We start from the raw sequence: 14,264 nt of genomic DNA, 5'->3' as shown, positions 1-14,264 counted from the left end.
ACGTCTCTTCTGAACACTGTTCCTCCAAGACAATTTATTTATTTTAAAATTAGCTTTATGACATAAAATTTAATGCAATAAAATTCACCAATTTTATATACAATTCAATGAGTTTTGACAAATATGTACAATAATGTAACCACCAACACAAACAAGATATAGCACACTTTCCTTTCCCCCAAAAGTAACATCGATACTCCCTTACAGTGAATTCCCTACCATAGCCAGCCCCAGGCAACCATTCACCAATTTCAGCTGCTATAGTTTTGCCTTTTCCAGAAGTTCATCATTATTAGAATCAGTTCGTATCTGGTTGCCTTCCCTTAGCATCACGTTTTTGTGATTCATCAATGCTGTTACAAGTATCAGCAGTTCCTTCCTTTTTATCACATTAAAATTGTTATCCAATTGTTCCAGCACCATTTAATTAGAAGGCTATCTTTCCCATTGTATGGATGCACTGAAATGTATTTAACCAATCACCGGGTGATGGGCATTTGGATTGTTTCCACTTTTGAGCTATTGTGAGTAAAGCTGCCATGAGCACTCATACACAGGTATTATTTTATTTTCCTATGCTTTCATTTTTCTCTGGAGTAAAAGCTCAGGACTAGGATTGCTAGGTCCTATGGTAAGTGTATGTTTAATTCTCAAAGAAACTGACAAATAGGTTCCAAAGTGCTATACCATTCTCCATTAGCACTAGCAATGCATGGAAATTCCAGGTTCCACATCTCTGCCAACCCTTGGTATTATTTGTCTTTTTATTTTTAACCATGCTAGGGTGCAATGGTATCTCATTGTGTTTTATTTTATTTTGTATTTGTACAAATTTATGGGGTACAAGTGCAATTTTGTTACATGCATAGATCATGTAGTGGTCAAGTCAGGGCCTTTAGGCTATTCATCACTCCAGTAATGTAGATTGTACATTTCTTTGTCTGTTCTCACGCTGCTAATAAAAACATACCCAAGACTGGGTAATTTATAAAAGAAAGAGGTTTAATTGACTCGCAGTTCCACATAGCTGGGGAGGCCTCACAATCACGGCGGAAGGCAAAGGAGGAGCAAAGTCACATCTTAAACAGTGGCAGGCAAGAGGGCATATGCAGGGGAACCCCCTTATAAAACCATCAGATCTTGTGAGACTTATTCACTACCGTGAGAACAGCATGGGGAAAACCAACCCCATGATTCAATTACCTCCCACCAGGTCCCTCCGATGACATGTGGGGATTATTACAATTCAAGGTAAGATTTGGGTGGGGACACAGAGCCAAACCATATCAGTACCCATTAAGTAATTTCTCATCATCCACCCTCCTCCCACCTTCAGACCCTTCCCAGTCTCCAATGTCCATCATTCCACACTCTATGTCCATGTGTCTACATTATTTATCTCCTACTTACAAATGAGAACATGTGGTATTTGTCTTTCTGTGTCTGATTTGTTTCACTTAAGATAATGGCCTCCAGTTCCATCTGTGTTGTTGCAAAAGACATAATTTGATTCATTTTATGGTTGAATAGTGTTCTACTGTGTATATATACCATATTTTCTTTATCCAGTCATCCATTTGTGGACACTTAGGTTGATTCCATATATTTGCTATTGTGAACAGTGCTGCCATAAACATACGAGTACAGGAATCTCTAAGACAATTTAAATCCTTCCTCTTGCATGACCTCTTTCATCAAATTCCCACTATTTTAATCGATGGTTTACCTGCACACTTGCATCACACTTTTGGGGTTTTATTTGTGCACAACAGTACAATACAATAGGATGGTCACAAGGTTCACACTCAGTATCCAAGTGTCCATTCCACTATTTGCTGAAAGAATTTAAGAAAGTCCTTTCTGAGTCTCAAGTTCTTCACCTTAACAAAAAAAGGAAATAATAATACTTAATGCCAGGGCAATCATGAGAGTGAATGTGCAGATATGTGTGAACATATTTTTCATACTAGAAGGCTGAGTAAAGATTAGTTATTGTTATTATATCAGTTACTATGAATTATTCAAACATTAAATTATTACTAACTTCCAGGCATTGAGCCCTTGAACTAAAAATTTGTTTGAATATGTATTCAAATATTTTTGAATGAGTCAATGCAGGTACTGAGATTCCTGAGCCAAGAGGTGACAGGCATGGATCCACGTTCAGGGAACTTGCAATCCCACAGCTAAAACTCGGAGGTGCCCTAAGGAAAGTCAAACTCCCAGGAGAAAACAGGGAGGGTGGAGGGGAAGCATTTTATGGGAGTGAGAGTGGGCCCACAACCTCACTAAACCTGTTGTCCCAGATATGTGACTTCTTCCCTTGGGGCCCCAGTCTCTTCCCATATAACCTGGTATTAATGACCAGGAAGTCCTCTAAGTACTCCCATTACCACCCGAAGCCTAGCAAAGTCTCAGGAACACAGTAGGTATCCAATAAATATTTGTTGAATAAATGAACTCTGATATTCTAGGATGCACTTTAAGATTAGATCCAGATACGTGGAGAGGAGAGAAAGAAAAGTTCTTCTGGAGAGGAAAAGGCCCACCAGCTTTAGGCTCTCAGGAAATGATTCTTGGTACAGGGGTAAGGGATAATCCTTTTCCCCTTTCCCACTGGATCCAGCCCAGGTTTTCTCTGAGACCCTGACTTTGTTAGGCAGGGAATGTTTAATTATTTCTCTGTGAGTCCGTACCCCAGCTGGATAGAGTTAATAAACCAGCCAGGTCTTTATCTTAACAAGAAGTCTTAGGATCAAATTCTCCCCTCATTAAAGGCCCAGAAATCTCCCTGACAGCAGTGGGAGTTTTGCAGGCAGCCTGAAAGTGGAATGTAGTTTCCTAGTGAATTCCTCCACAGGCACAAGCCTAGAGAAGTGGGGAGAATTATATCATTGGAAGGGAAGGAAGGAAAGAAGGAAGGAAGGAAGGAAGGAAGGAAGGAAGGAAGGAAGGAAGGAAGGAAGGAAGGAAGGAAGGGAGGCAGGGAGGAAGGGAGGGGTAAAAAAGGAGGCAGGAAGAAAAGAAGGGAGGACAAGCCCACCCCCTTTTCCTTAAAACCCTAGCCTAGCACAGTGCCAGGTACACTGGAAATGTCAGAAAATATGCCTGGATGTTGTGTAAACACGTCTCCTTAGAGCTTGAGGAAGACACTACACCCTGGAGTGTGAGTTGAATGGATCTGAGTGGCCAATTGTTTTGTTCTTTTATTTTTTTTTAATTCACAAATAATAATTGCAAATATGTATGGAATACAGTGTGAAGTTTGATACATTTTTACATTGTAGAATGATCAAATCAGGCTAGTTAACATATCCATCACCTCACATACTTACCCTTTCTTTGTGGTGAGAACATTTAAAATCTACTCCTTTTTAGCATGCAGCGTTATTCACAAAAGCCAAGATATGGAAACAACCTAAGTGGCCATCAATAAATAAATGGATGAAGAAAGTGTGGTATATGTACACAATGGTAAACTATTCCGCCTTAAAACAAAAAAAAAAAAAAAAGGAAATCCTGTCGTTTTCAAAAACGCAGATGAACCTGGAAGTCATTGTGCTAAGTGTACTATTCTTTACCTTAGTTACAGCTCCTGGGGCTTGCAGGGACCCAGTGAGATATATCCGGGGTCAGGAGGGTGCTGAGGCTGATTGGGTCCCAGGCACAGGCCAAACCAAAGCGACCAGAATTCGGGGTTGAGAGGAAACCCCAGTGGTGGCAAACAAAATAAAGATAATTTTCAGGGTCAAAGGGCAGGGTAAGTCCAGAAATTGAAACGGAAGCAATGGATTTGAAAGCAGCGTGAAACAAAAGTAGTATGGAAAACAGCACTGAGTGGGTCACACCAAGTAGCTCAGAACCAACCCATGAAACGGAAGCAAACAGTAAGTTTCCCCTTTAAAGCAGTGCTGGGGACAGGACTAGGCTTAGGGAGACCGCAGGGGAGATGCTTAGCGTGTTTCCGAAATGTACCTTTAATTATTAAGTGAGACCCGTGCACCAGCCTATGAGCCAGGGCTCAAAAAAGATTACTTCACTATAAGCTCTAGGGAAAAGGGCAAAGCAAACCAGTAGTATTTTTCATCTTAGATAACGCAGTCCCTAGTCAGCCTTAACTACAAGAGAAATACAGTTTAGGTGTTCCCTTCTGTCATTCCTGCTTGCTGGAAAAGGAATCTTTGGTGTTTCTGAAAAATTGGACACAGCTAAGGAAGCTGTGCACTGGCCAGAGGACACATTGTGCCAGGGAATGCTGAAAAGGTGGGACTGTGACCCTCTGCAGACAGTTTGCGGCCTGGGGGTGTCTTGGGTCTGGGTGAGCTCTCTTATCCCCTTCCTCTGGCTCTTTCACTTCTAAGACAATGTTGTGGGGAGATGGCTGTGGCTACTTTCTTGTCTGTGCTCCTCTCTCAAGCCTTGCATCTTCATTATCTGATGGCCACAGGAAAGGTGTTCTGGCTAAACCAGAAGTTTTTGGTCTAGCTCTTGCTCTTGCTCCCTTGCCTGCCAGGCTATAGGGAAATTGGGAAAATAAAGCAGCCACAGTCATGCTTGTATCTGGGTATTCCACGAGTCCTTGGGGAAATGGTACCATGAGAATACAGCATAGACTTAGAAAATCGCTTCTCAGTTTGCAAAGTTCTTCTATCTATCTTAGTGAGAAGGAGGCTCTCTGCACTCAGCAAGTGAGGCAACTAAAGACCTCCAACATGCCCCTCCAGACCACACTCCCCTAGCACACACTAGGGACCAGCTATAGTAACTTTCCCCTGTTCCTTAAGCACTCCAAACTCATGCCCTCCTCAAGGCCTTGGCAGCTCCTGTTCCCCACTCCTGGAAAGTGCTTCCCTCAGCTATTCACATGCTAGCTCCTTCTTTTCCCTCAAGTCTCAGCTCAAATGTCGTCTTCTCAGAGAGCCTTCCGTGTTCACTGTCAATCAAGTAAACCCACTTCCTTCAGAATAAAAAGCACCAAAATTCAAAGCTAGACCATTCTTCTTGTGAAGGAATGGGAGGGCCATTGGGAAAGAACCCAATGGTGAGATCCAATGGGAAAACTTTTTAGTCCTTTTTAGCCTTATAAAGTAAGAGTGAATTTCCCAGTTACACGGTCACAAAAATTTGAAAACTGGTCATACATAATTGCCTAAATTAGCACTGGGCGCCATGTTGATGGATAAGTGAGTCCCGCTTCTGAATGGCATGAGGGCAGTAGTGTTTGCGTCCCCTGGATGCTCCTACCTAATGGCATAGGGTGCTGACGGAGAGGCGGCAGATAGCATGACGCTAGTGGAGGAGGCTTGTGAGGAATGTTCTGATTAATTCTTGCAAGAATGCTTTGTCTAAGACCAAGAATTCTGTGATGAGTTGGGTGGGAGGACTTTTAGGCTGTTGCCTGAAGAACGTGGTTTTAGTATTCTAAGGGTGGTGGTTGTGATCCAGAATCCTCTCCCACATAGCCAGGGTGGAGAGCAAGCAAAGGGAGCCTCCTTGTCTGAGCATTTATCCTACATACTTGCATTTGTCACAAAACATCCACACTCAGTGGTGAACTCCTATCTCCTGGCCACCCATACATGTCCTCCATGCCGTGCCTTTTACATGTGTGCACAAAAGAGGGAGCCCATCGGGTCCCTAGAAAGAGCTAACAGCTGAAGAGAGGAACATGCACTGGATTGAGAGTCAGAGGACTGGGCTTGGATTCGAAATCCACGCCTTCCTAGCTGAGTTATTTAAGCAAACCATGTTAGCCCTCTGAGCCTCAGTTTCCTCACCTATAAAACAACGGCTTGAATCTAACCTTAATCTGCAATTCTAGATTGCTCAAAGAACAAATGAGATAATATACTCAAAAGTCCAAGGTAATCTATAAAGAACTACACCAATATGGGATTCAAAAAACAATTCTACTTAATAAAAGAGTGCCAAAGAGTTTCTGAAGATACACAAATAATCTCTTTCCTCTAAGAGCCCCTGGTGATTTGATAGCACTGTATGATAATCAGTAGCAGCATCAATTTTACAAAAAGACTCACACTGGGATACCTGTAAATAAGAAACTTCCTTGAGGTTTTGAGAATGATTTGGTTTGGAAATATTCAGAAGCTCTATTCACCCTATATCCCTAGATGCATAAATTGAGCATAGTTCTATCGTTGTAAGTGTATTCCTTATTTGTCCTTTTATTTGATAGTTGGCCTTCTGCCTTCTGCCTTCCTTCCACCTCCCCAACCATCTGGGAGCGTTATTTGTTAGAAAGTTATGACTCTTCAATCAGTAACTACAACTTATTGACTTTCTAGAAGGTGCTGAGCAAAGTACTAGCAGTTTTCATTCATTATAGGTTATCCTTGCAATGACCTAGAAGGTGAGTACTACATGTACCTCCATTTTACATAAAAGGACACTTGTCTCAGAGAAGTTAAGTGACTTTGCCAGGGTCACACAGTGCTGAAGTGACAGAGCAGGCTATTTTGGCTCCTAAGCCCTCATTTTATCCACTGCCTGGGAAAGACAGCAGGGTTTCCTACCAACATAGTGTCTTCTGCTTCCTCTATCATAGACTTGTTCATGAAGTGCTATCGTACTCTCTCACCCATCCCCAGCTCCTCTTTGCCAGTGGCTCCAGGCCCAGACCCATGCAGCCTTCCACGCAGCCCGTTCTGACTTCCTCTGAAGTCAGCCATCCAAGGAAAGTTCACTTGAAGCACAGCAGCAGGAGTTTCCACTCTGCAGAGGACTCCAGTCTTGCCAAGTTCTCCACCAGCCAGGCTCCTGGAGGTGGGCCTCGTGCATTCCCATTGCATAAGTGTTATTCCAGCTAGTTCCTGGAATTGGAAACATGGCAAACCATTCACCTGGTGGGGAAACTCTTGCCTGGGAGGGATAGTTGTTTGGTTAGCTGTGCCTTCAGAGCCCTTTCTAGGAGACCAGTTTGTGAAAAGATTTGTTTAGCAAAGCCCATTTCTTAAGTCAAAGTTGTATTATTTTCCCTATTCTTCAGTAACCCAACACATACTTTCTCACCCAGTGAGCTCTCAAATCCACATTAGCATCTTCGGTCCTAGTTCAGGCCCTCCCCACCTCTGACTGAAATCACACCATGGCCCACTTGCTGGTCTCTGAGACGAGACTTCCTGCTTCCTGTATGGTGCAGCTCTGGGCCAGCCTCCACATGGCGGCCAGGAAGATCTTTCCAAAGGCCAATCCTATTACATGAGGCTCTAGCATAAAATCCTTCAATGGCTCTCCAGCACCTGAAAAAAGAAATATGTCCCTACTGTTTGAATTGTTTGCAATGAGAATGTATTATTATTATAATTTGAAAGAAAATGTTTTAAAATGCTTATTTAGCTATGCTCCCCCATTCCTAGACTACAATTTTCTTGAAATGGGAAAAGCATCTTTTTTGTCTCTATATCTGTAGAAGACAGTTCAGTGCCCTACATATAATAGATAAGTACTCAAGATATGTTTATTAACATTCAATAAACTGATACCAGCTAATCAGAGCTCATGATGAGTAATGAGATATTCAGTGTAACTAGACTGGATTGATATAATTCTAGCCAAAACAGTTTAGGCAGTGTGTGCAACACTATCCGAGATAAAGGTATATTTCCTTTATAATTTTTGATATTGAAAATGGTTCTGCCAGATGCCGTGGCTCATGCCTGTAATCCCAGAACTTTGGGAGGCCAAGGTAGGAGGACTGCTTGAGCCCAGGAGTTTGAGAATGGCCTGGACAACACGGCGAGAACCCATCTCTAAAAAAAAATACAAAAAAATTATCCTGGTGTGGTGGTGCATGCCTGTAGTCCCAGCCACTCAGTAGGCTGAAGCTGGAGGATCCCTTAAGCCCAGAAATTTTAAGGTTACAGTGAGCTATGATCATGCCATTGTACTCCAGCCTGAGTGAGAGAGTAACACCTTGTTTCAAAAAAAAATTAATGTTTTTAAAAAATGAAAGAAAATGGTTCTTAGACCTTCTCTGTCAATTCATATTAGACTAGAACTCTAGATTAGAGTCCATTAATTTGTCCACATCACTCTTTTACTGATGAAGGAGTTAGTGCTCTTCGCATTGCCTAGGGGCTCTCATTTTTATGCGCTCCCAGAGCAGAACCAGGTAATGAATGGAAATTGCTAGGAGAACAATTTCAGCCACATGCTCTATACGCTCATCTATTTAGATCTTCAATTATAGTCTTTCCAGCAGCTTATATCTCAGGGGGTCAAATCTACATTCTGCCCTACTAGCTCTTTGACATGTAGCAAATTACTTCTCAAGACTTCATGTTTTCATCTGTTCATGGGTTAGTTGCTAAAAATAAATGAAATGATATATATAAAATGTTCCCTATATTGGCTGATGCATTCTAGGAACATAGAAAACCCTTGAAATTATCAAAATTACTTATGCACGAGTCTATTTCTCTATTGCAAGATTGGACACCTGAATTGGAGGAACAGCGTTTCTCTCATCCTACCTTCCTCCTCACCTTCCTAGGTGATGATCCTGAATTGATTGGGTATTCAGCTAATTATTTTGGAGAGGAATTGACATAAGGTTTGCATGTATTGCACCTCTGACCTTTAGCAAGAATGAGGCCAAGGCTACAGGAATAGCAGTGAGCCCTAATTTAGGCTTGCATCTGCCAGGCAAAGAAAACATGCTGCCAGGAGAAAGCAGTAGATGGTTTAATCTTCCAAGAGGTCTTCCTGAAGAACATTTTATTCCATTTCTTAATGAAATTGCCCAAATTTTGGATTTATCCTGCAGTTCCAGAGGATCAGAAACCTGACTTGATCAGCCTCCAAGGGCTGTTCCTTCTCTCCTACACACCAACAGTAATCTCCTGGAAGCTGTATTACTCAGATGTTACTATACAGTGAGATTAAGAAGCTACCAGCACATGAACGTGGAATCCTCACGTTGGCCCAGCCAAGGCATTCTCTCACCCTGGGCTGCGGTGCTTGGGATGTCACGTTCACACTCTGAAGGTTGCCAGGTGAGTGAGGTATCAGCACAAGAGGAGTTACGTAAATAAACGATCTAACAGCACCCAATTAAGATAGCCGCACGTGATTCCTAGCTCACAGCATGGATAAAACACCAACATTTCCCTTCATTGTGACTCTGCTTTTCTTTTTTCTTCAAATAGATTTAAGATCTGTGGATGGATTAAGATCAACTGACTCTCACCGACCTGGGAGCCATCCTGTCTCCTCACTAATCCTCTTGTCCCTATCTTAAACCTTAACTCTCAGAGGATAATTTTGTCACCACATTTCCAAGGTCTCTCAAGAAGTTCCTTGGGATCCTGCGTACTGGTAACAATGGTTCTCCTTAAAAATAGTGTGCTATAGTGAAATGAACATAAAAATCTATAGTCTAGAAACCCAAGTTAAAAATAAACTCAGACGCTTTGACTTTGATAAAATGGACCTCATCATCTGTTAAATGAGAATGAAACGCTAATAACTACTCCTCCAGCGTAGCGGCAAGGGTCAAGTGAGGTCAGGGGTGTTGTGTACACCATACAACATGTTAGGCATTATTTTTCTTCTTCTTATACAAAGTCTGGGAATAAGAAAGACACAATTTCACTCTCATTAAAGCAGTTTGTAATTGACGCAAGCAGAAAAACCACCCTTCAAACATGAGGCAGGATGAAACACTCAACCACTAAGGAGCTGTCCTCTTCCAGACCATCCACATCTCTTTTGTATCTGAAATGCTGGCCCCAGACTTCCCTAGAGGATACGTCTGAGGAAACATCCAATTGGATGGATTTCCTAAAGACCCGTTTGGGGAGGGGTTCAATGTTTTTGCCCCATCTTGCATATAAACTTGAAGTTTCAGTGATATGAAAGCCAAGAATTGGGTGGAGATTCAACCAGAAAATAGCCAGACTTTTTAGATACCAGAAGAAGTTCACTTGGGGTTGGATTGATTTAGCCATCATGTAGTAGCAGACACATGGATTTTTTTAATGAGTACTAACCAGCCCACTCCTCGTAGAGTATGAACAGTATTTGGCAAATGAATCTACCAGCTAGATGGTCATCATCTGGGGTCAGCTCAAACGTGGCCGCCCCCCTGCCCAAAAAAAAAAAGGCGAGGTCCTTGCAAAATAGCAGCTGTTTTTAACTGCAGAATGGTATGCTGTTGAAACCAAAGCAGATGCTGTCTTACAGCTTTTTCATTCTATGACCAGCACTGACTCTGATGCCTTATACTTCCTAACATTGCTTCAGCAAGATAGATCTCGTGACCATAATCCCCTGGGGCCAAGATCATTTTCTGTCTTCTTATCTTTGCTCATCCTGTTATCTGTCAACAATTAGCAGGGAAGCAGGGAACACAGGGTCTGATCTATAAATCCCTAGTATCTAGCATGGTATCTAGGGCAAGAAGTAGCTTGAGTGTTGGGTGGGTGAATGAGTCAGTGAATGAATAAATGGCAAGTAGACAAATGACTAAATCAGTGAATGAATAAATTAATAAATAGAAGCCTGTGCTTTCCTTCCTCAAATATGAACTAATTGACTTTCTTATTTTGTTCTATTATGGACCAGACTGTGTGATTTTGATCACACAGTAGGAAAACAGGTCATTGAAACCTAAAAGATCAAAACAAGTTTTATATTTATTGGGTTTAATTCCCAACTGTCCAGTGATAGCCTAGAGAAACCTGGCCCCAGAACTAAGTTCTAGGTACACTCATTACGTATGAGCTCTGAACAGCAACCCGTTCCCTTAAGGTGATGGATTGATTTTTAAAACTCAGGTTGTGTCTCCATGATGAATGATCTAAGTCAATGCCACTTCTCTTCTTATGTCAGAACAGGATCCACAGAGAGAAAAACAAACTGACATTTTTCAAGTGCCCAGATCCCTGTGCTTTTCTTACAGCTGCTACATCGTTATCCTTCATTTTACTGCTGAGAAAGCTGAGTCTTCAAGAGATGATGTGACAGGCCGGGCGCGGTGGCTCACACTTGCAATCCCAGCACTTTGGGAGGCCGAGGCGGGCGGATCACGAGGTCAGGAGATCGAGACCACGGTGAAACCCCGTCTCTACTAAAAATACAAAAAATTAGCCGGGCGTGGTGAAAGGCGCCTGTAGTCCCAGCTACACGGAGAGGCTGAGGCCGGAGAATGGCGTGAACCCGGGAGGCAGAGCTTGCGGTGAGCTGAGATCGCGCCACTGCACTCCAGCCTGGGTGACAGAGCGAGACTCCGTCTCAAAAAAAAAGAGATGATGTGACTTGCCCAGAGGCACATCCTTAGTTCACGGATCTGAGGTCCCAATCTAGACCTGTCCTTGTTCTTTCCGCCCAATACTTGAGACAGCTAGGCCAGTGATTCTCGAACTTGAGATACCTGGGGGTATTTTTAAAAACAAATTTCTGAGCTTTCCCCTCAGATGTTCTTATTTAATAGCTATGAGATGAGGATGAGAATTTGTATTTCTAACAAATTCCCCAATGAAGGTAATGATGGTGGTCCAGGGGTCACAGTTCGAGAGCCATTGACTGAAGTGTTAGAAAGGATTATTAACTGTAGTTGATAGAAACCAAGTGGAGACAATGTGAGCCAAAAGGAGCATTTTATCATAAGAATGTAAGGGTATGTCCTGAAACACAAACAAGGAACGGAATTGGGTCTCAAGTAGGTTCTGGAACCAGAAACATATCTCTAACTCCATCTTTCATCTCTATTTCTCTGTGAAATGTGTTTCATTCCTTCCCCTGCACTTATACTTGTTTCCAAATCTGCCCTCCTGTCCAGATAGACAACATGACTAGCAGCATCTTCTAAGGTTATACCATTCACAGCCATCAGCCCAAAGGAAGTCAAAGCCTCTCTCACTAGATCACTTCCAAATTCCCAGAGACTGACTTGAGTTCTTGACATTCCTGTGCACCCAACTATGGTATGAATGGGACTGTACAAAGTAGCTACGAGAGTCTCATCACTGTAACCATATAAGTTGACAAAGAAGGGTAGCTGGTGGAGAAAGAGATTAGATAGCAAACTCAATAGCTGCCCACAGGGGCTGGGGTGCATGAAGTGTGCATACAGATAAGTAAGAAATGAGGGAGTTCTCCTGAGCCAGCATACTGACTAGAACACAGGTGAACAATAGCTAGGAAGCCTTTCAGAACATGGTGCTATAGGCTTCAGAAATCACACTTTTCTGTTGGACTAGAGGAGATGCCATAAACAGTAAATCCATCTGGTTTGCAAATTCTCTTAAACAAGCCTACACAGACAATTCCTAGGGCTAAATAGAGCCAGTTCTGTTTTCTTAGAAGGAGAACAATGGAATGTGGAATGTCAATCCAGTGCTGCTAGCCAAGCTGGGTCAGGGAAAAGGCACAGATTACATTCATTAAGGTTCTGCAAACCCACCCAATCCCCACCCCCTCCTTGCCGATCTTCACTCCACCCTGCAAGGGAAAAGCCTGAAGTTGCTAAAGAAGGGTTGAAACTGAACTTGAGGCAGATCTGGTCAGATGTGCAGTGAGGACTCACCATCCAGGCACCAGCAAAGGCGCAGTACTCCATTTCCAAGAAGGAGGCATTTCCAGTAGATGCTGCTCTGTGTGTGGCTGAGCTAGGATTTCTTTCCCTGGGTTCCATAGAATAATAGCTGGACAGCTCCTCTGAGTCACAAGTTTACTTGCTGGGAATTCCTATACTGGGAATCTGGAGAAAGAAAAGTGCTGGTGGGAGGCATGGTGGAAAGAACATTGAACTTAGGATCAAAACTTGGTAGATTCAACTGCTGGCCCTGACAAACCAAGAGACAAGAGACTGTCCCAAGTCAGTCAGTTAAACTCTCTGCACTTCCATCTCCTCCACTGAAATTGGGGAGCATAATTCTCCACGTCCATTTGATTCACTAGGTTGCTGCAAATAGCCGATGTGATTGGCTGAGAATGTCATGCATGAGGTTTAGCTGCAGGCCAGCACAAGACTACCACTGGCATATATGAATTATTTGAATTAGTAAAAGAAGCCCCTTCCTACATGTCAGGGCTCATGGCTTAGCAAGCTGAGTGTGGGCTGCATTTCACCTCTCAGCTAGGCACCCTTGCACAGTGTTAAAAGATAAACTGGGGCACATTAAAATAGTAAAGAGTTTATTTGAGCAAGCAGCAATTCATGAATCAGGAAGCTTCAGACTACAAGTGGTTTGTGGGCTCCACCAAAGGGGTGGAAGGGGAAGAATTTTATAGGGTGAAAGTAAGCAGAGCAAAGAAATGTGTCAATTAGTTAAAGTTTAAACAATTGCCATATTTAGACTATCCTGGTAGGAAGTTCATGACAACATAACTAATGCCCGGTTGGTCACCTGTGATTGAGCTTGAGTTTTGCTTTCCTTTAAATTCTGAGTTAGGTTTCAATTTGATTATGTAGGAGCCTGGAGCATCAGAGCCACCTAGTCTAATGGCCTCCCATTTAATTATTTTAACAACACCTCCACAGTCTTTCTGGTGGCCCCTGGGTCACGGTGCCTTCTATAAGAATAAGATAAATCTTCACAAGTATAGAAGCTTCAGGGAGGTCTCAATCAGCCAAGGTGGTAAAGACAGCCATACCACTATTGTCCCAATCCAGGTTAAAAACATTTGTCCAGAATTCTCCCCAGGTAGAAACCCACCCCTGAATCAAAGGAGAAAGGCAGAGGAGAGAGTCATAAATTTGCTTACACTGATATACTTAGCTGGAAATTTCTGAGCCATCAAGAAAAAACATAGTCCTTTAGACCTTTCAAGGTGGCTGGTTTGAATTTGCATGTTTTCACAAAACCCCCTCCAGCATCTCCTTCCTGGGTCTTACTATATTAGGCCTATACTTACAGTTCTTTCAATTATCATGTCTATATCATGTGGGTAGGAGTTTAGTGCTTAAAATTATGTAGGAGCTATGTAGTCCCAGCATCTAGAGTCCACTAACTCCAGTGGGTGTTAAACCTACTTTTCTTTTTTTTCCCCTTTGGACATTTATTTTCTTTTTACTTTCTTCTGCTTCTATCTTTGTCTAAAACACAATTAGACGTATATTTCTATTTAAATTTATGTTCTATTCTAATGCTCTACATGGTTCCATTAGTCATGACGCCTGAACCTAGTACATGGAACCATAAAGAAGGGGCACACAGCACAATCGTGTTCTTTGTGCACTTAGTTCTGAACTCCTTATCTTTTCCCCAAACCTCACTCTACCTTGCTCTTGACCTAGATTC

This window comes from Symphalangus syndactylus, chromosome 19 (genome assembly GCF_028878055.3).
Source record: "Symphalangus syndactylus isolate Jambi chromosome 19, NHGRI_mSymSyn1-v2.1_pri, whole genome shotgun sequence".
NCBI lineage: Eukaryota > Metazoa > Chordata > Mammalia > Primates > Hylobatidae > Symphalangus > Symphalangus syndactylus.
The sequence above is the reverse complement of the archived record's forward strand: the minus strand, read 5'-3'. Positions refer to the sequence as shown.